The sequence below is a fragment of the Xyrauchen texanus genome, chromosome 1, assembly GCF_025860055.1.
Source record: "Xyrauchen texanus isolate HMW12.3.18 chromosome 1, RBS_HiC_50CHRs, whole genome shotgun sequence".
In the NCBI taxonomy this organism is placed as follows: Eukaryota; Metazoa; Chordata; class Actinopteri; order Cypriniformes; family Catostomidae; genus Xyrauchen; species Xyrauchen texanus.
In genome coordinates, this window is record NC_068276.1 from 46,362,733 (window position 1) to 46,383,706 (window position 20,974).

Here is a 20,974-nt window from a genome sequence, read left to right on the forward strand (position 1 = left end):
AGTTGCTCTTGCAGGACGTTTTGATACCATTCTTTATTCATGGCAGTGATTTTGGACAGAATTGTGAGAGAGCCCACTTCCTTGGATGAAAAGCAATCCCACACATAGATGGTCTCAGGATGCTTCACTGTTGGCATGACACAGGACTCATGGTAGCATTCACCTTTTCTTCTCCGGACTATCGGTTTTCCAGATGTCCTAAACAGTCGGAAGGGGGCTTCATCAGAGAAAATAACTTTGCACCAGTTTTCTGCGGTCCAATCCTTGTACTTCCTGCAGAATTTCAGTCTGTCTTGATGTCTTTCTTGGAGAGAAGTAGCTTCTTTGCTGCCCTTCTTGACACCAGGCCATTGTCCAAAAGTCTTTGCCTCACTGTGCGTGCAGATGCACTCACACCAACCTACTGCCAATGAGTGAGCTATGCATTGGTTGTGACATGATTCCATAGCTGAGTCCTCAGGAGGAGACGGTCCTGGCACTTGTTGGACACTCTGGGATGTCCTGAAGCCTACTTCACTGCAGTTGAACCTCTCTCCTTGAAGTTGTTGATGATCCGGTAAATGGTTCTTTCATGTGCAATATTCTTTGCAGCAATTTCCTTGCATGTGAGGCCATTTAGATACAAATTGATGATGGCTGCATGTCTTTCTTTAGAGGTAACCATTGCTAACAAGAACACAATGATTGGAAGCACTTCTTCCCTCCTTTTATAGCAATCAGTCTGCTCTTATAATCCAATCAGAATGATAGAGTGATTTCACCTGACTAGTACTCATTCACACTTTCCCAGGTGATATGATTAGTGAAATGATGTTAGCTGGTCATTTTGTGCCTGGGCCAAAAAACTGTGAAATTTGGGTTTTTGTGAAAAAAAAAATTATTTTGGGCCATTTAAGCTTTTTGCAATTATTTAAAATGCATCATTCTGCATAATAATCTAGAAACAATGTGAATCAATACCTCAACAACTGAAGCAGAAAGCTTTGCAAAACAAAAAGTTTGTCACTGCCAATACTTTTGGCCACGGCTGTAGATACGAGCCCAGTTCTGCAGGGTTGTGAACATTAGAGCAACCTCAATTGAATATGTAAGCTTAATAATACTGTGTATTGGTAAAGCATTTTGCCTTGAATCCCGGCGTACACACACATAAAACCAGTAAACATGTATGATCTTGCAGATCAGTGTGTCTTAATTTGCAGGCTTAGCATTCTGCTTTCATGCCTCTATTGTACAGTTGATCATTTGATTAGTAAAGATTTCTGTTCTAGCATAGAGAATTTCATTGCGGAATTATTTCACTTAATCGACCAGCTTTCAATTTCTGCTTCGGGATAAAATGCACATAACTGCTGGTCAGATCCCAGAGCCAAACCACACCTTAATGAAAAGTGAAACGTAAAAAAATTATTCTAGATTTGTGGTTGAAGATAACACCTTCCAACATCACTTGCTGCATTCATGCGCAGAGAAAAAAGCTGTAAATGATTGTACATTAGAAAAACGAAGGCAGTATAATTTGTGAATGAAATAATTTTTATTTGGTTAGGATCATGCTTTCATGATATATACACTCACCTAAAGGATTATTAGGAACACCATACTAATACTGTGTTTGACCCCCTTTCACCTTCAGAACTGCCTTAATTCTACGTGGCATTGATTCAACAAGGTGCTGAAAGCATTCTTTAGAAATGTTGGCCCATATTGATAGGATAGCATCTTGCAGTTGATGGAGATTTGTGGGATGCACATCCAGGGCACGAAGCTCCCGTTCCACCACATCCCAAAGATGCTCTATTGGGTTGAGATCTGGTGACTGTGGGGGCCATTTTAGTACAGTGAACTCATTGTCATGTTCAAGAAACCAATTTGAAATGATTCAAGCTTTGTGACATGATGCATTATCCTTCTGGAAGTAGCCATCAGAGGATGGGTACATGGTGGCCATAAAGGGATGGACATGGTCAGAAACAATGCTCAGGTAGGCCGTGGCATTTAAACGATGCCCAATTGGCACTAAGGGGCCTAAAGTGTGCCAAGAAAACATCCCCCACACCATTACACCACCACCACCAGCCTGCACAGTGGTAACAAGGCATGATGGATCCATGTTCTCATTCTGTTTACGCCAAATTTTGACTCTACCATCTGAATGTCTCAACAGAAATCGAGACTCATCAGACCAGGCAATATTTTTCCAGTCTTCAACTGTCCAATTTTGGTGAGCTCTTGCAAATTGTAGCCTCTTTTTCCTATTTGTAGCGGAGATGAGTGGTACCTGGTGGGGTCTTCTGCTGTTGTAGCCCATCCGCCTCAAGGTTGTGCGTGTTGTGGCTTCACAAATGCTTTGCTGCATACTTTGGTTGTAACGAGTGGTTATTTCAGGCAATGTTGCTCTTCTATCAGCTTGAATCAGTCGGCCCATTCTCCTCTGACCTCTAGCATCAACAAGGCATTTTCGCCCACAGGACTGCCGCATACTGGGTGTTTTTCCCTTTTCACACCATTCTTTGTAAACCCTAGAAATGGTTGTGTGTGAAAATCCCAGTAACTGAGCAGATTGTGAAATACTCAGACCGGCCCGTCTGGCACCAACAACCATGCCACGCTCAAAATTGCTTAAATCACCATTCTTTCCCATTCTGACATTCAGTTTGGAGTTCAGGAGATTGTCTTGACCAGGACCACACCCCTAAATGCATTGAAGCAACTGCCATGTGATCGGTTGATTAGATAATTGCATTAATGAGAAATTGAACAGGTGTTCCTAATAATCCTTTAGGTGAGTGTATGTGTATATATATATATATATATATATATATATATATATATATATATTGGACAAAATCTTACTTTGTGCAGGACAAATATTTTTTATTTGTTAAATCCATGATTAAACCTTGCTGTACATATAAAGAGCGCATACACAACACATGATCGTTTGATCCATATAAAGTCCAGATTAATTTGATAATGTTTTAAAAATATCAAGGAAAAACAAAGGGGGCACATGGTATCAACTAATGTAATAAATATTATATAATTAACCACAGTCTTTTAGATTGCATTTGATTCGTACATATAACATTGTAGGGAATATTGATGAAGCATAAATAAAGACTGAAAAAAAGATAAACCTTCACTCTTGTTTTCTGGATAACTTAATACGCCCTTTAACACTGAACACAAAATTAGGATGAGAAATTGCTCATTTTAATTTACAGACCCAAAGTTTGATAGCATCAAATCAGAAACATATTAATGTATCAAATCTACAGTTTAATCATTCCATGGAGACAACTGAAAAACTATTATGAATTTCACTTTTACCTGCAATATTTTTCCTGGTATCAGTCCATGTAGTCATTATTGCTATAAATGACTCAAACAAACTTTAAAGTTGAAATGATTATGTTTTTATTGGTCGGTTGTATCACTCCAGTTTAAACTGAAAAGCACAACTTTGTGCATATGCGAGTTTCCGTGCCACCGCACATATGTTTTATCACTTGTAGAGGCATGTTTGATGACTTGTTTAAAGTAAATAAAGGTAATTTAGAGCTGATTTTTTTAAAGGCATTATTTGAAGATGTTCAGTGGCATATGTGCTAACAGAGAAATATTTGACTGATCACAAATGATAACGAAGGTCTGGTAGACCCGATTATCTAACAGCTGTTGTAAACCAGTCATATTTTTAGATGTGTACATTACTAATCATTTGATAATTTAATAAATGTCGGTCTATAGTCTATATTTCACCCAGAAGGGAACAGAAAGGGCAGTTGCTTGGGCCACTGTAGCTACCCCACTGTGTACATGTTTGGAACCAAGTATACTACTGAGAAATTTCATGTCGGAGCGGGATTTGAGCGAATGCTTTTTTTTACTGGTGAACCTGAGTGGTACTTGAGCAGAGCATCCACTTGGGCTGTGAGAGGAGCGCACATGCATGTAGCAGGTTATTGAGTGGATTGTCACACCGCTCCGCTTCACTCACATGATCTGGTTTTAACTTACCGAATTGTTTTGGTAATTTGACTTTCAGCTTCATAGAGTAGCCTTTTTTCTACACCCAACTGAAATTTGACTGACATAAAAATATGCACATCCGGCACACGCATTAATAGTAGTATAACATGGTAATTGACTGAAAAGGAGTGACTACTAGCTGCTTTGAATCATTTCTTTCCTGTTCTTGATAGATAATGATCAAAATTATGTCTCACTCATAGGTCAGGCTTTAGCAAATGTAAACAAGTGACAGGCACCTAAGAAACTCGTTTCATAAAGCTTCAATATCCTAATGAACCATTTGTTTTGAATCAATGCTTCTGGGCATGTATCACACAAGCCAAATCATGGTCAATCAAGTTCCCCAGCAGGTGTCACCAGTGTGTGGTGTTTTGAGCGCTTCAACAAATAGATTAAATTTGCCAAAACAATTAATTGGACTCAAAGCTCCGAAAAGCTTTAAAATATTTTAATTTCTTCAAACAGTATCACATCTAACTCAAAGGAACACTAATCTGACCCAGGGTATCTACAAAGTAAACCTATGTCATAACATGAAATGACATAATTAACATTAAACGGAACTTAAAAGATAACTATAACCCCAATAACTTTTAAATGTTAATTAATAACACCCCCAAACACTCCCCATAACCTGCACAGATGTATCTAATTAATTATGCAATGGCAAAAGCCAACAGCTAGTCCTCAAGCATAAAGAACAACAGAGTATTTTTCCTAATACAGACTATAATTTGATGTAGTTTTAGCATCTGATATTCATTCAAATAGTTAAACATGCCGTTTTGCCCTTTGCACCCCGAAAAATTAAATAATGCAGACGTCTGATCGATCCCTGATCTTCAAATAAAAAAGCCAGAAATAAATCAAAGTAAATGAGGGTGCGCCGGCTAGCTGTCACTTACATTCTATGTTGTTTGTAGACACAGAGATGTTCTGGTATACACAGGTCCAGATGCTTATGTAAGTAGTTATAACCTGCCTTATATGGTAGTCGTAGAATTACCATATACAGTGCTGTAAAAAAAAACATTTTCCCCATCCTGATTTCTTCTGTTTTTGTGTATATCTCATACTTAATTGTTTCAAAATTTCAAAAAAGTTATCCAATACCAACTGGGCATGTGTGGAAACAGTATTTGCCCCCTTAGTTTCTCATCCCTAAATCTATGAAACTGCATTCATCATGGGGTTCAGCTAGACTAGAAACACCCAGGCCTGTTTACTGCCAGCCCTGTTCAATCAAATCAACACCATAATAGCACTTTTTCAGCAGCATGAAGTTGGCTAAAAGGTCTCACCCGGTAGCGCACTTTGCCAAGGTCGATAGAAACTCCAGAAATTATGAGGGGAAAAGGTGATTGAAATACATCAGTCAGGTCAAATCTATTTCAAAGGCTCTGGAACTCAAAAGAACCACAGTGAGAGCCATTAACTCAAAATGGAGAACATTTGGCACAGTAGTGAACCTTCCCAGAAGTGGCCAACATTCCTACAAGAGCACAGCGATTACTCATCCAGAAAGTCACAAAAATGCCAAGGACAACATCCAAGGAACTGCAGGCCACTGTTCATGACTCCACTATCAGAAAAAGTCCATGCAAGGGTGGTGAGGTGAAAACCATTGCTAACACGGAGGAATATTTATGCTGAATTGATGATCCTCAAACCTTTTGGGAGAAAGTTCTGTGGACTGATGAGACGAAAGTGGAACTGGTTGGAAGACAGGGGTCCAATTACATCTGGTGGAACTCAAACACAGAATTCCACTAAAAGAACATCATACCTACGGTCAAGCGTGGTGGTAGTGTGATGAGTGGGGTTGCTTTGATGCTTCAGGGCCATGGAGACTTGCAGTAAGTAATATAAACATGAATCCTGCTCTGTACCAGAAAATCCTAAAGGAGAACTTCAGGTCATTAGTCCGTGAGTTTAAGCTCAAGCGCAACTGGATTATGCAGCAAGACATGTTTGCAGTGGTTTCAATGTGTTTACTTTCCACCTGCCACGATTTGCATCGTGTTGCATCAGCTGCGTGGGAGACTAGGGTTCAAAGCCAGGCAGTAACCATGTTTGAATAATCAATAATCAGCATGATTCAGAGGTTTCACTTTTCCATCTAACATTACTTTTTTACTCCATTAATGGTTAAGGTAAGGTTTGGCTTGGGGGATAGAATCTATAAATATATGTTCTTCATTGTATAAAGTCCTGTAAAGCTGAGAATAACTTGCTTCAAACTACTAGCTGTTGGCGACCTCTCCTGGACATAAATGGAGCTCACACATGCTCATATGCCCTACAACACTTACTGCTTTGGCCACTGGGGGCAGTGTTTTTAAAGTTCGTTCAACGTATACCAATTTTGATGAAAGAAAAGTCAATCTACTCTTTCCAATTTCACTGTGAGATCAGGCTAGAGTAAGTCCACCTCTGAATGGCTCAAACAAAGCTAAATTAAGTTTTAGAGTGGCCTAGACAAAGTCCTGACTTGAACCCGATTGAGATGCTGTAGCAGGATCTTAAATGGGTAGTTCATTCTCAAAAACCTTCCAATGTGGCAAGAGTGTTCCACCACAGCATTGTGAAAGACTGATCTCCATTTATCAGATGTTGCTTGCAGTTGTTGCTACTAAAGTTGGCACAACCAGCTATTAAGTGTAAGGGGGCAGTTCATTTTTCACATGGGTGATATAGGTATTGAATAACTTTTTTTGTTTCAATTCAAAATATATACACTGGTGGCCAAAAAGTTTGGAATAATGTACAGATTTTGCTCTTGTGGAAAGAAATTGGTACGTTTATTCACCAAAGTGGCATTCAACTGATCACAAAGTATAGTCGGGACATTAATAACATCAAAATTTACTATTACCATTTGAAAAAAATCTTAAGCTACTTCAAAGCGTTCTCATCAAAAAATCCTCCACATGCAGCAATAACAGCTTTCCAGGTCCTTGGCATTCTAGATGTCAGTTTGTCGAGATACTCAGGTGAAATTTCCCCCCACGCTTCCTGTAGGACTTGTCATAGATGTGGAGTCGGGCACTTCTCACGCACCTTACAGTCTAACCGATCCCACAAAAGCTCAATAGGGTTAAGATCCATAACTCTCTTTTCTAATTATCTGTTATCCAATGTCTGTTTCTTTGCCAACTCTAACCTTTTCTTTTTGTTTCAAAAGTGGCTTTTTCTTTGCAATTCTTCCCTTAAGGCCTGCACCCCTGAGTCTTCTCTTTACTGTTACATGAAACTGGTGTTGAGCAGGTAGAATATAATGAAGCTGTAAGCTGAGGACATGTGAGGTGTCTATTTCTCAAACTAGAGACTCTGATGTACTTATCATCTTGTTTAGTTGTACATCTGGCCTTCCACATCTCTTTCTGTCCTTGTTAGAGCCAGTTGTCCTTTGTCTTTGAAGACTGTAGTGTACACCTTTGTAAGAAATCTTCAGTATTTTGTCAATTTCAAGCATAGCCTTCGTTCCTCAAAACAATGATTGACTGATGAGTTTCTAGAGAAATCTGTTTCTTTTTAGACATTTTTGACCTAACATTGACCTTAAGACATTCCAGTCTATTGCAAACTGTGGCAACTCAAAAACAAACACAAAGACAATGTTAAGCTTAATTTTACAAACCAAATATCTTTCAGCTGTGTTTGATATAATAGTAAGTGATTTTCTAGTACCAAATTAGTAAGATAGCATGATTACTCAAGGATAAGGTGTTGGATTGCTGGCTGCTGGAAATGGAGCCTGTCTAGATTTGATCAAAAATGACTTTTTTCAAATAGTGATGGTAATGTCCTGAATATACATTGTGATCAGTTGAATGCCACTTTGGTGAATTAAAGTACAACTTTCCTTCCGAAACAGCAAAATCTGTAAATTAATATATTAATAAATCAGTGAATATATATATTTGAAAACTGTATTTTGTGTTTACTCATGTTGCCTTTGTTTTGTTATTTCTTGTTTGAAGATAGAAAGCCCAGGGAGTACTCTGATAACACCCCAAGATTTACCACTGTAACATGTATGGGCAATACATAACATATTTAAGAAAAACTTAAATGAAAACAAATTCTATACAAAAATGAATTGCTGGGCCTCCAGAGGATAATGAACTTTAAAGCTTAATGTAGAGGTTTTTTTTTAGTTTTTTATATATATATATATATATATATATATATATATATATATATATATTGTCCAAATTTGAATTTTCTGACAATTATCAGGCTTTGCAGAATTCAGTTCAATAACATCATATATGGAGATTCTGTATTGATTGCAGTAATTGTAATTGGGGCATTGTAATCTGATGTTGCTGTAATAGTTTTAATTATTTTCTTTTGAAACAACATTTATATATTTTTTTCCCCTCTGAAAAGTACAGGAGAGCAAGCCATTGCATGACTGTTGTCAGAGATTCACTCTGCTTTAGGTTAAGAAAATAGGGACACAGAAAATAGTTCTGAAGGCCTAAGTGATATATTTGACTGAGCTTGCTTATTTTAGATACAGTGCTGAAAATTAAATTTTTCTGTCATCCTTTCTGTGCATTCTTTTTAATTGTGGTTCTCTGTGTAGTTCCATTAAACAACAGTGACAGTAATGATTCCTAATTCATCAGCCACATTGTAAAAGTACCTTTTCTAAGCTGCAGTAATTATTTTTGTTTGACATTGATAACAGTTACCAAATTGTTTCTGTAGGGCAACATGTCAAGAAATGTACATGCAGCTCCATTGGACATAAGAATTTATGATATTTGTCTCTGACAATAGAGGTTTTCTGCATTCAGAAGATCATCTGAATTTGATGTTCTGCTTGACTGTCATCATGCTGTTGCACACTTCAATATAGCACATTTTGCTAACAGATTTATTTCCCTCTGTCTCTTTTTCAGACTGCCTATAAATGTTTGGGGAGAGAACATCTGTGGGCATTAAATTATGAAAGTTGAACAAGATGACCTCTTACCATCAGCTCCAGATGTTGAGAGGTCCTAGATGGAAAGGGGCTTGGTTTGACCCCTTGTTTCTCCTGTTTTTAGCCCTGCAGTTGCTCGTTGTGGCTGGATTGGTGCGAGCCCAAACCTGTCCCTCTGTATGTTCCTGCAGTAACCAATTTAGTAAGGTCATCTGCACACGCAGAGGACTAAAGGATGTCCCTGATGGCATCTCCACCAATACACGGTATCTAAACCTTCAGGACAATCAAATCCAAGTCATCAAAGTAGACAGTTTCAAGCATCTACGACACCTAGAGATTCTTCAACTTAGCAGAAACCACATCCGCAACATTGAGATTGGCGCCTTTAATGGGCTAACCAGCCTTAACACTCTGGAGCTTTTTGACAATCGCCTCACAACTATCCCAAATGGCGCTTTTGAATATCTGTCGAAACTAAAAGAGCTGTGGCTTAGGAATAACCCTATTGAGAGCATACCGTCTGATGCCTTCAGTCGCTTGCCCTCCCTGCGGAGGCTGGATTTGGGGAGCTAAAGCGTCTCTCCTACATCTCGAGTGGAGCATTTCAGGGCTTAATCAACCTTCGTTACCTGAATCTAGGCATGTGCAACCTCAAAGAGGTCCCCAATATTCAACCCTTGATTCGCCTGGATGAGCTGGAGATGTCCGGGAATCAGCTCACCGTTATACAACCCAGTTCTTTTAAGGGCCTCATCCATCTTCAGAAGCTGTGGATGATGCATGCCCAAGTCCAAACCATAGAGCGTAACTCCTTTGATGACCTGCAGTCTTTAAGAGAACTCAACCTGGCTCACAACAACCTTACCTTTTTGCCCCATGATCTCTTCACACCTTTGCACCACCTGCAGAGAGTGCACTTGCACCACAATCCCTGGAACTGTAACTGTGACATCCTTTGGCTTAGTTGGTGGCTGAGAGAGACTGTACCAACGAACACCAGCTGTTGTGCTCGCTGTAATTCCCCATCCAGCCTCAGAGGACGCTACATTGGTGAGCTGGACCAGAGCTACTTTCATTGCTATGCGCCTGTTATTGTCGAGCCTCCTGCTGACCTCAATTTGACTGAAGGAATGGCAGCAGAGCTCAAGTGTCGGACAAATTCAGTGACCTCAGTCAGCTGGCTAACACCAAATGGCTCCATCATCACGCATGGGGCACTGAAAATGCGCATCTCTGTCCAAAATGACGGAACACTTAACTTCACCAATGTCACCATCCAGGACACAGGAACCTATACTTGTATGGTAAGCAATGTGTTGGGCAACATTTCAGCCTCTGCTATCCTCAACGTGACATCAATTGACAACAGTGGCTTCTGTTACTTCACTACGGTCACCGTAGAATCAATTGAAACCTCTAACGATGGGGAGGGTCGGACGCCAGTGCAGCCTTCTTTTGGCTGGGGATCCTCCTCAACCACAAGGGGAACCCCGATTGCTACAGAGAGAGCATACACCATTCCTGTGACTGATATAGACATGGATGGGGCTCTCAATGGTTTGGAGGAAGTAATGAAAACCACCAAGATCATCATTGGCTGCTTTGTGGCTATCACACTCATGGCAGCTGTCATGCTCATAATATTCTATAAGATGCGCAAGCAGCACCACCAGCAGGATCACGATGGGCCAACTCGCTCCATCGAGATCATCAACGTAGACGATGAGTTGACGAGGGTTCCAGCCATGGAGAGTCATCTGACGCTTCAGCCCCTGGACCATGATCATTACAACCACTATAACTCCTACAAAACTGTGTATAACCATGTGTCCGCTCTCAGCTCTTTTCATAGTTCGGTGCATGAACCTTTACTAATCCAAGCCAGCTCAAAGGATAACGTACAGGAGACACAAATATGACAATGCTTTAAGTTGGATATTCTGAAATGTACTAATGATTTTGGAATTGTGGTTGAAGACATGCTGTCAAAATGAAGATGGCAGTGTGGGTTAAGACATTCAAGGCATTAAGAGCCAGGCTGTATGTATTATTTTAACAAGTGTCTTTACAAATCTTATTTATTTAAAGATATGTGAAGTGACTGAATCATGAAATTACAAAAAAGTTAATATCTTCTTTTTCTCCTTTTTGCTTCTACATTTTTTAAACTGGGGATTAAATTGTTTATTTTAATGTGCTGGTAGATTTAAGATAAATTGCCTTGCTTATTAGTGCAATGATACAACAGGATTTTCCATTTTGGGATATTACATCCCTTTGTTCCAATATGTTTTTGTGAAACTGAATCCTAAATACAAAAATTGGCCACTGACAACAGCATACTTCAAATTGCATGGAGCACTTAAACTTGAAAGGCAAGCTTGATGGATGCGGCAACTCTAAAGAGGTTTATAAATGGTTACGTTTCCCCATAAAAAATCCTGTTACTGAACAAAAAAGGAAAAAACCCTTCATTGTCACGGCCTGGATTGTGCTGCAATTTCAGCTAGTGGGAACAGAAATATGTTGAGTTCTTTTAGAGACCACTGCTTTGCACATACATCAATTAACTTAAAGGTTTAGTGCACCCAAGAATGAACATTACTCATGTTGGGTCCAAACCTATTTGATTTTTTATCTGTAGAACGCAAAATGAGATGTTATGTTGAATGTTTGGGAGTGGCACCATTTACTTGTAGTATGGAAAAAAGATGCAATGAAAGTGAATGGTGAATGAGACTAAAATTGTCTTAAACATCTCCTTTTGTGTTGCATAGGAGAAATAATAACAGGTTTGGAACAACATATTTACTGCTAATGTCACTATGGAAACCAATGACCTAGTAGAAAATACACTGTCTGGACAAAATGTGTCATCAGAGTATCCCCCAGAGCTTAAAGGAATTTTCTGGGTTCATTATAAGTTTCGTTTAATCAACAGCATTTGTGGCATTATGTTGATTACCATAACATATTATGACGCATGACTCCTTTTCTTAACAAATCAAGGTACAGTGAGGCACTTAGTATCCAGCCTCATGTAACCCTGCAGCTCTGGCCTGGTTACCCACTGAAGCTCAGCAGGGTTGAGCCTGGCTAATCCCTGGATGAGAGACCCCCTGGGGGAAACTAAGGTTGCTGATGGAAGAGGAATTAGGGAGGACAGCAGTGGGTGCTCAACCTGCAGTCTCTGTGGGTTCTAATGCCCCAGTATATTGACAGGGACACTATACTCTAAAAAGGCACTGTCCTTCGGATGAGATGTTAAACTGAGGTCCTGACTCTCTGTGGTCATTAAAAATCTCAAGGCACTTCTCTTAAAAAGTGACCCCAGTGTCCTAGTGAAATTTGCCCATTATGTTCAATCCATCATGGCTTCCTAATAATCCCCTTTATATATGAATTGATCACTGTACTCTGCTCTCCATCAATATCTGGTGTGTCTGTGGTGGGTGTTGTGGCACACTATGGCTGCCACCGCATCATCCAGGTGGATGCTGCACACTTTTTTTTTTTTTAGAAAATAACTTGAATTAACTTTTGTGGTAATCATAATAATTCCATAAATGTCTACAATGTACATTGGGGACTAAAATTACTTTACCGTGTGTGTAGAATGTGTGGAGAGGGCATGTTATATGCTGTCTGAGAACCCTTTACATAAAATCACACTGTTTCTCACAGGTGTGGTTTCACTTCTCCCTTAAAATAATTTTGGATAGCATGATAAGGAGATGTGATGCTGGTCTCACCAGTCAACTCCTTAAATAAACCTAATAGGTTAATATTTCAAATGCTTAAGAATGGTAAATGACAGATATACCTCTAATTCATCACATGCTGACTAGTTTCATTTTAAAAAGATGTGTCATCTGAAAACATATTGTGTGAAGATTACAATTCATCTTTAATTTAAGCTCTGACTTCATCATCTAATGAATGTGACTTGTGCTTATCAGATCCTCTGCAGTAAACAAATGTTATTTTCTTTAAATCTTTTTTTCCCCATTTAATTTTCCTTTAATTATACACGCTTATTTTTTGGCCCCAGCCTTTCACATTCACCCTCATTGCCATACATATATGGAAGATAATTTTTAATTACATGTTGAGGATTACAAAGCAGTAAAATGTTGCTTCCCAGTATTTATGTTTTTATTATTATTATTATTATTATTATTATTATCCATTTTTGTATCAAAGGAAAAAGAAATGTCCTATAACTTTTATTGTACATAATATGTGGGATAAATTGGGACAATAGAAAAACAGCATTGAGCCGTTACAAAAAAAAAAGTTGAACATGTCTGTGTATTCAGAGGGTCTGTACATGAATGCTAACTTGCTCCTATCTGCTTCAGTGTTCCTGAGCACTGCATCAGTCCCAGAAGCTCTTATGACTAGATCATTGATAATTGATAATGGCCCACTTAGAAAATCTGTGATGTTGGACTAAACTGATTCTCTTTATTTTTCTTCTTGTGATTTGTTTGTTATTGGTGATTCATTTTAGATTTCTATGCTGAACTGAAGTGACTTATTATTATTATTATTATTTGGCAAGGGAATGTCTCTTTATTGGCATATTTATACAAGAACTGTTATTGAAAATAACCAATAATATTTCTGTCAAACTACACATTTGCTGATCAGTTCATATTGATATGGGAATACAACTAACTATGCGTTAACCATGGAAAAAAAAATACCAGAAATTGTAGTTCAAACAGTACATGCTGTAAATGTAAATAAAATGTTTTTCTAAAGTGTAAAGTGTGGGGACTTTTAAACTTTATATTTTCAGTATTTAAAATTATTTGCTGGAGACTAATGCTCATTTAAACAAAACCTATAATTCCTGCATTTCTTCTTTTGAGTTTTTCCAACCTATACAGAAAAAAACATGATTTATATATATTTTTTAGATGAATAACAGCTGGATCACACTCAGAACAGCCATACCTTAGAATGGCTTTTTCTCTCAGTTAACCTCATCTAAGTCTTGAACTACAGTTTATACCCCCAATAATAAGCTATTTAAAAGTCAGGGTAATATTTAACATAAATTGGAATGTTTCTGACTCGTGTCCTAAACATTCGCAGGTAGTGTGAGATGTAAACAGGACCTGAAATGCATAAGCTCTAACTATTTATTAAAAGGGATAGTTCACCCAAAAATATTAATTCTCTCATAATTTACTCACCCTTATTCCATCCAAAATGTGTATGACTTTCTTTCTTCTACTGAACACAAAAAGATTTTTGGACGAATATTTCAGCTCTGTTGGTCCTCAAAATAAAAGTTAATGGGTACCAAAATTTTCAAACTCCCAAAGTCCTTTTTTACAATAAATGATCCTTCCTGCCCAGTAGGTGGTGATGTGCATGAAGAATGTGAATTGACAAAAACAAAGTGAAAGTGGAGATTGATAGCAAATGGGACATAAATATTGATATGTTTTTCACTCACACTTATCATATTGCTTCTGAAGATATGCATTTATTCGAAGTTCATGCTGCTTGTTGTTGTTGTGTTGATTTGTGTTAAAGGGGTCATGACACTCTTATTTAAAATAAATATATTATCTTCCGTGTTCATGAATGAAACTGTTTACTTGCGGTTTTGCGATCAATCCAATACTGTTTTTAACTGCCCTATCCTTCAATAACAGTTCCTTTGCAAAGCTTGAATTGTATTATGACTGGTTCACAAGCAATCCATGCTGATATGAGCTGAAAAATGCACATGCATAGTCCAAACTACGATGAAACAAGGCACACCCACATGCAGCATCATCCTACACTGATGCACACATCACCGGAAATGCATCAGAACAGTCAAAGATGTCCATCTAGTGTATGTTTTCACAAACCAACAATGAAAAATAGCATAGATGGTTGCAAGACCGCACCCAGGACACATTTGTGCTCAAAACAGCCAGAGGCAGTGCAACTGAAAGATACAGAACAAGGTCTTCCTTTTAGAGCTGTAACTTAACACTGAGTCATTTAAAAATGGCATGAGATGCATGACAATGGTCAAAGATGTCTGTCTAGTGCATGTTTATATACCAACATTTTTCTAAATAGTCCTGGATAGTTCAGGAATAGTCAGTAGGCCACATTATACCGGTCCGTCCTGCTCTCACTCTGTTTACAAACTGAGTGCCAGTGGACGGAGCCAAGGGTGCAATGACGTAAAGCAGGTGTTGATGATGTTGCTTTAGAGGCGGTTGTGAATTAATGAGCCTCCCAATGATGTAGGGAAGTTACAGAATTAGAGAATGAGCCGTTTTTGCAGCTTGGTTTCAATAAATGCTTTCATTGCACTAGGTTTTTACATTTACAGTTTGCTTTTATAGAAAAATGACCTCTTACATGTCAAAATATCAAGGAAAATTTGATTCCTCTTAGCATACATGGGTGGTCAAAGCCACACGAGGTTTTGAGCATGCAACATTTTTACACAGACCAAGATATGATGTCACATGCGAGGGCTTCTTGTTTTAGTAAATAACACTTCACAAATAATAAAAAAAAAATTCAAATATGTTTTCTACTCACTTTGCATCAACAATAAAAAGCATGCAGCTTTGACATATGTATCCTTTAAATTGAGCCATTTGGTTAGTGTGTGTGTCCTCTCGTCATGCAGAATCAATGTTCAGAGTTTACCAATTTTGAACTTTCGTATGCAGCTTGAATGAAATGTCTTCACATGATCTTGCATTTCCAGTCTCCTGCATTCAGAAGCGGTTGAGTGGGAGTGAATGGAGCACAAAGTGTAGTGTTACCACCCCTTTATATGTTTGTGCAGCTTCTCTGCTTTGTTTGTAGATTGTTTGTAATGTCTATTTGTGCAGCACCATGCCATATATGGTTGATGCAGCATGCCTTTTGCTTTTTTAATTGTGCATGTCCTCATACTAACTCAATATGTCCATGTATGCTCTAGCAGTAGCAAATCTACGTACTTGCTCTACAGAAGCAGTTTAGCATATCTAGTCCACCAAGACCAATATCTCATCAACATGCCATTCCTAGATTTACATGCAAAGAAATTTCAGATTTGTAATGACTGAACTATGATCAAAAGAAATTTCATCTTAAATTGCAGTAGTCAATAAATAAAGTGTTTTTTGGGTTGCCAAGATGGGTCTATAATGTACATGTATATTCTGTGGAATCTTCAACCTCATGGAAGGCAGTTGGATATATTGCACAATTACAGTACAATTAAAGACACACAGAAAATGTCCGTCAGATATCACAGTCTCTTTAACAGGCCGTGGACTCATCAAAAGAATTTTGTACTTTCTACCTGTCAATCATTCTGCTCATTCACAGGGCAGCCCATACATTGGCAGCAGGAAGCTAAGAGCGTCAGTTTGTAATATGAGCTTTTTTCTAACGTTGCTTCTGACAATTACTGTCTTAGTACCTGTACAAGTTCAGTGTAACTATTCCGGTTTGCTGAAATCAAATTGTGTAATTACTTTCACCTTCTTTCCTCTGACATTAAGATACTCTCCAGCTCCTTCAGTGATTACAGTGGTCTCCAAGCATAATCTTGGAGGTGGGGTTTCGGTAAGAGGGGGCATGTCAAATGCAACAGCTAAGCAACCTCCAGAACAGCTAACATTTCTTACAGCACCTTTTAAGGTATTTTTTCAGAAAAGCACATGCTGCTATTAGTTATGGATACAAAACAGTTATGGATGTAAAATGATTACATCTATTGATAGGTCATTGCAAATACTTAAATGCTGACTTTGGAACCAAGGCAGAATTCTTTATGGTTTCAAAACTGTAAAAAGAAAAATGTGGGGGCAATGCCATCTCTTGCAGAGCACCCTGTTCTTCTATTCTAATCTTTTCTATTTGCAAAAGTAATGTTTGGGAGACGAAAATGTATTTTTCCTATTAACACACTAAAGCTGAATATATAAATAACCATCATAAGACAAATGTTTTTGTGAAACATCTTAAGTGCCTAAAACAGTTGCACAGTACTGTATATATATAATTTATTTATTTATTTGGATCCACATGACATTTTATCCATGCCAAGAAGAGGCTGTCTTGACGCATTGTTTCATTTGGATGTGAAGACTGACACAGAGCACCAAGCCACAGGCTCACTTTGAACACTTCATAGCACTGACATGAAATTGAGAGACGAGTGATCTTGGTTTAAGATGGAATTGATTTTACAGCACCTTCTCTTGAGTTATGATCCACTTGACATCTAATCCATAGGGTTTAGACTGAGGTTTTTGCAGCACTAGAAACTTGTGATTTGAATTTATAGGTGTCCTGGATTGTCTCATTCCATAAATGATTAATTGTAGAGGGTCCCCTGACAGATGAAGGTACATTGGTTAATTAATTTTGCCTGGACATTGCCATTAGCCACACAGGAAGTAGGCGGATGTGCAAAGGAACCAAATACTGATGTAGTCTGTCTGTCTACCTTTCCCAGCCCACAGAATCAACTGTTATAATTAATTTTCACACAAGCTGACAACAGCCCTAGTCACATTTACTGGCTGCAGGATCTCCCATCACTGCAATTACTGTAATATGGTAGGGATCAATTACAACAACATATCATTTGAGAGATGACTCGTTCCTCGACAAAGATACTGGGCAGACATTAGCATCTTTATCTTTCAAATGGTGCAGATATAGTTATCAGTAGTTATGATCTATTCTGGTAGATTGGCAGGGGAGAGGCGTTGAAATATGGAGAGCTTCCCTCTGGCAGTAAGTCAACTCTCTCCTCCCTCGACTAAAACTTTTAAGTGTAATGTCAATTAATCTGCACATCCTCTTCTTAAATTAGTGTTGGATGTCAGAGATGCAGAGAAGGCTCAGGAATCAAAGGCAGAGTGGAAAACAACAGCTTTTATTAATAAAAAAAAGAAAAAAAATTAATCTGTCCCGAAGGGGAAAAAACGAAGGAAGTAGGGCTGGGGCGGACCAGCACCGAATGGACCGAACAGGAACAGGTATTAACCAGACTGGCATGAGACAAGAAACAAGACCGATGAACAAGACGAACTGGCACTGGACATTACATATGAACAGGGGAGGATTTAGGCTTGGGCGACATGGGCAGTCGGCATCTTGCGGCGGGGCGGCACAAGGCAGAGGCAGCGGTGGTGACCCCAAAACACCCAAATGGCATGAGCGCACATCGCCAAGACATTAAGGCAATATACGCTCATGCCAATAGACAGACAAGATGAGAGAATGCATAGCAATGCCAAACAAAGTGATGCCATGCATCACCACACTAAACAAAGCCTGAGCGTACATCGCAAGGCAACCTGTGTGGCCGAACCTGTGCGAGCCGAACATGTGCAAGAGTTCAGCCACACACAAACGTCAATGTTACGTATGTAACCTCAGTTTCCCGATGGAGGGAACGAGACATTGTGTCGAAGAAGCGACACTAGGGGTCTCTCTTGAGCACCGAATATGCCTCTGATCTATGAAAAAAGGCCAATGAGAAGTTGGCGAGGAAATACTATGAGTTCATTCAGGATTTTTCTGAGGAGCCGGAAATGGTCCGGCCACAACAGTGGCTCGGCTCAGCGACGTGGCAGGGAGGACACAACGTCTCGTTCCCTCCATCGGGGACCTGAGGTTACATACATAACCTAGACGTTCCCCGTCTGTCACTCACTTCGACGTTGTGTCGAAGAAGCGACACTTGGGGTCCCAATTAAATCGTGCCATGCGCTGAGCCGTGTACATGAACTGCTGATACAGAAGCGGGCAGGTACTTTTACGTGCAAACGCGACCAGCTGTATCAGACTGCAAGTACCCTTCCCCAATGCCCCATAAAGTCATCAGAATCCTTCTGGTTACCCTGACGAGGGGAACAAGGTGATGCTTGCCAACCTGGGAACGGGCCAAGCCTGGCTCTCTATGTTTCTCGCATAGAGCAATCACAGCCGGGGCCCTTACATGCATCAAGGGAAGGGGGTCTTAACCAGTTTCCTATTCTTTCAGGGGGAAAAGACCCTGCGGAGACCACACCTGCCCAAAAGGGTAGGTAAGAGTGGTAAACACGTCATATGGGCTCTTTAGGCGACATGTGGAAAGTGGCGCGGTGGTAGATCCAGGCTCAAGGAGGTAGAGTTACTATAACATGGCGACTGGAGGGCAGTCGGGGACTGCCTAAGTTAAACGCTGGTCAACTTTTGTAAGGGGACCATACCGTGGAAAATACACACAGGGGGACTCCACATAAGAGTCTTTGACCTGTGGAGCACCTATTCCAGTACAAGGTAGATTAAGTACCCGCAGTGGATAGGGTTGGCTAGTTCCTCCGCTGAACTGCGGGCCCACAAGGGCTAGGGAGGAATCATCCAGGGATCCGAGAGATGGGGTCTCCTGGAAGAAACAGGCGCACGGTTTTACCTCAGCTGAGGGAAAGGGTGCTAGGCGCAAGCGATTCACCCAGCCAGTTCGTCAGAGTGTTACCGAGTTCTATGGGCTTGGACCTGAGAGAACACGGGACGATACTGACTCAACCCAGAGATTGTAAAATCTCACGAAGGTATTAGCTGTTGCCCAACCCGCTGCTCTACAAATGTCTGCCAGGGAGGTGCCCCTGGTCAGTGCCCACGAGGACGCAACACTTCTGGTTGAGTGTGCTCGAACCCACAAGGGGGGGCACGGCCTGGGTGTGATAAGCCAGTGAAATGGCATCGACAACCCAGTGAGCAAGCCTCTGTTTGGAGACAGCGTTCCCTTTCCGCTGTCCCCCGAAGCAGACAAAGAGCTGATCAGAACGTCTAGAGCTCCACGTGTGGTCCAAATAGGTACGCAAAGGCACGCAAAGCAAGGCTGGGTCTGCCTCCTCCCAGGGCAGCGCTTGCAGGCTCACTACCTGGTCTCTGAAGGGCGTGGTAAGAACCTTGGGCACGTAGCCCGGCCGCGATCTTAGGATCACATGTGTCTGCCGGACCAAACTCCAGGCAAGTGTCGCTGACAGAGAACGCTTGCAGGTCCCCGACCCTCTTGATGGCGAGCGTGATCAGCCGGGACATTTTGAGAGAGAGGGCCCTCAGTCCAGCTGAATCTAGCTGCTCTAAGGGGGGTCTCTGGAGGACCGTGAGGACCACTGAGATATCCCAGGAGGGGAACAGGCTTGGCTGGGAGGGATTTAACCTCCGGGCGCCTTTTAGGAACCTAATAATTAAGTCATGCTTACCCAGAGACTTGCTGTCTACTGCATCGTGGTGAGCCACGATGGCGGCGACATACACCTTAAGCGTGGAAGGGGACAGCCTCCCCTGCAACCTCTCCTGTAGAAATAAAAGCACTGACCTAACTGCGCACCTCTGTGGGTCTTCAGCCCGGGAAGAACACCAATTCACGAACAGGTGCCACTTTAGGGCGTAAAGGTGCCTGGTGGAAGGGGCTCTGGCTTGGTTAATCGTGTCTACGACAGCAGGTGGTAGACCGGCTAGATCTTCCGTGTCCCGTCCAAGGGCCAGACGTGGAGGTTCCAGAGGTCTGGGTGCGGATGCCAGAGCGTGCCTCATCCCTGAGAAAGAAGGTCCTTCCTCAGGGGAATTCGCCAGGGAGGGGCTGTCGCGAGAAGCATAAGGTCCGAGAACCAAGTCCGAGTGGGCCAGTACGGAGCCACTAGGATGACTTGCTCCTCGTCCTCCCTGACCTTGCACAGCACCTGTGCAAGAAGGCTCACTGGGGGAAATGCGTACTTGTGCAGCCCCGTGGGCCAGCTGTGTGCCAGTGCGTCTGTCCTGAGGGGAGCCTCTGCACGGGGATACCAGAGAGAAAACTCGCATTCCAAGATCGGTCGTAAGCCACCGCCTTTCTTGGGTACCATGAAGTAAGGGCTGTAGAAACCCTTCTTCATTTCAGTTGGAGGGACAGGCTCTATCGCGTCTTTGAGTAAAAGAGTAGCGATTTCCGTGCGCAGGGAATTGGCATGTTCACCTAGTACTGCGGAAAAA

The 20,974-nt window shown here is 40.7% G+C and overlaps 1 pseudogene; it reads left to right on the forward strand.

The window, feature by feature from the left end:
• The window catches only part of LOC127653488 (leucine-rich repeat-containing protein 4C-like), a 41,489-nt pseudogene extending 27,635 nt beyond the window's left edge, over positions 1-13,854 (forward strand).
• The last annotated feature ends 7,120 nt before the right edge of the window (positions 13,855-20,974 follow it).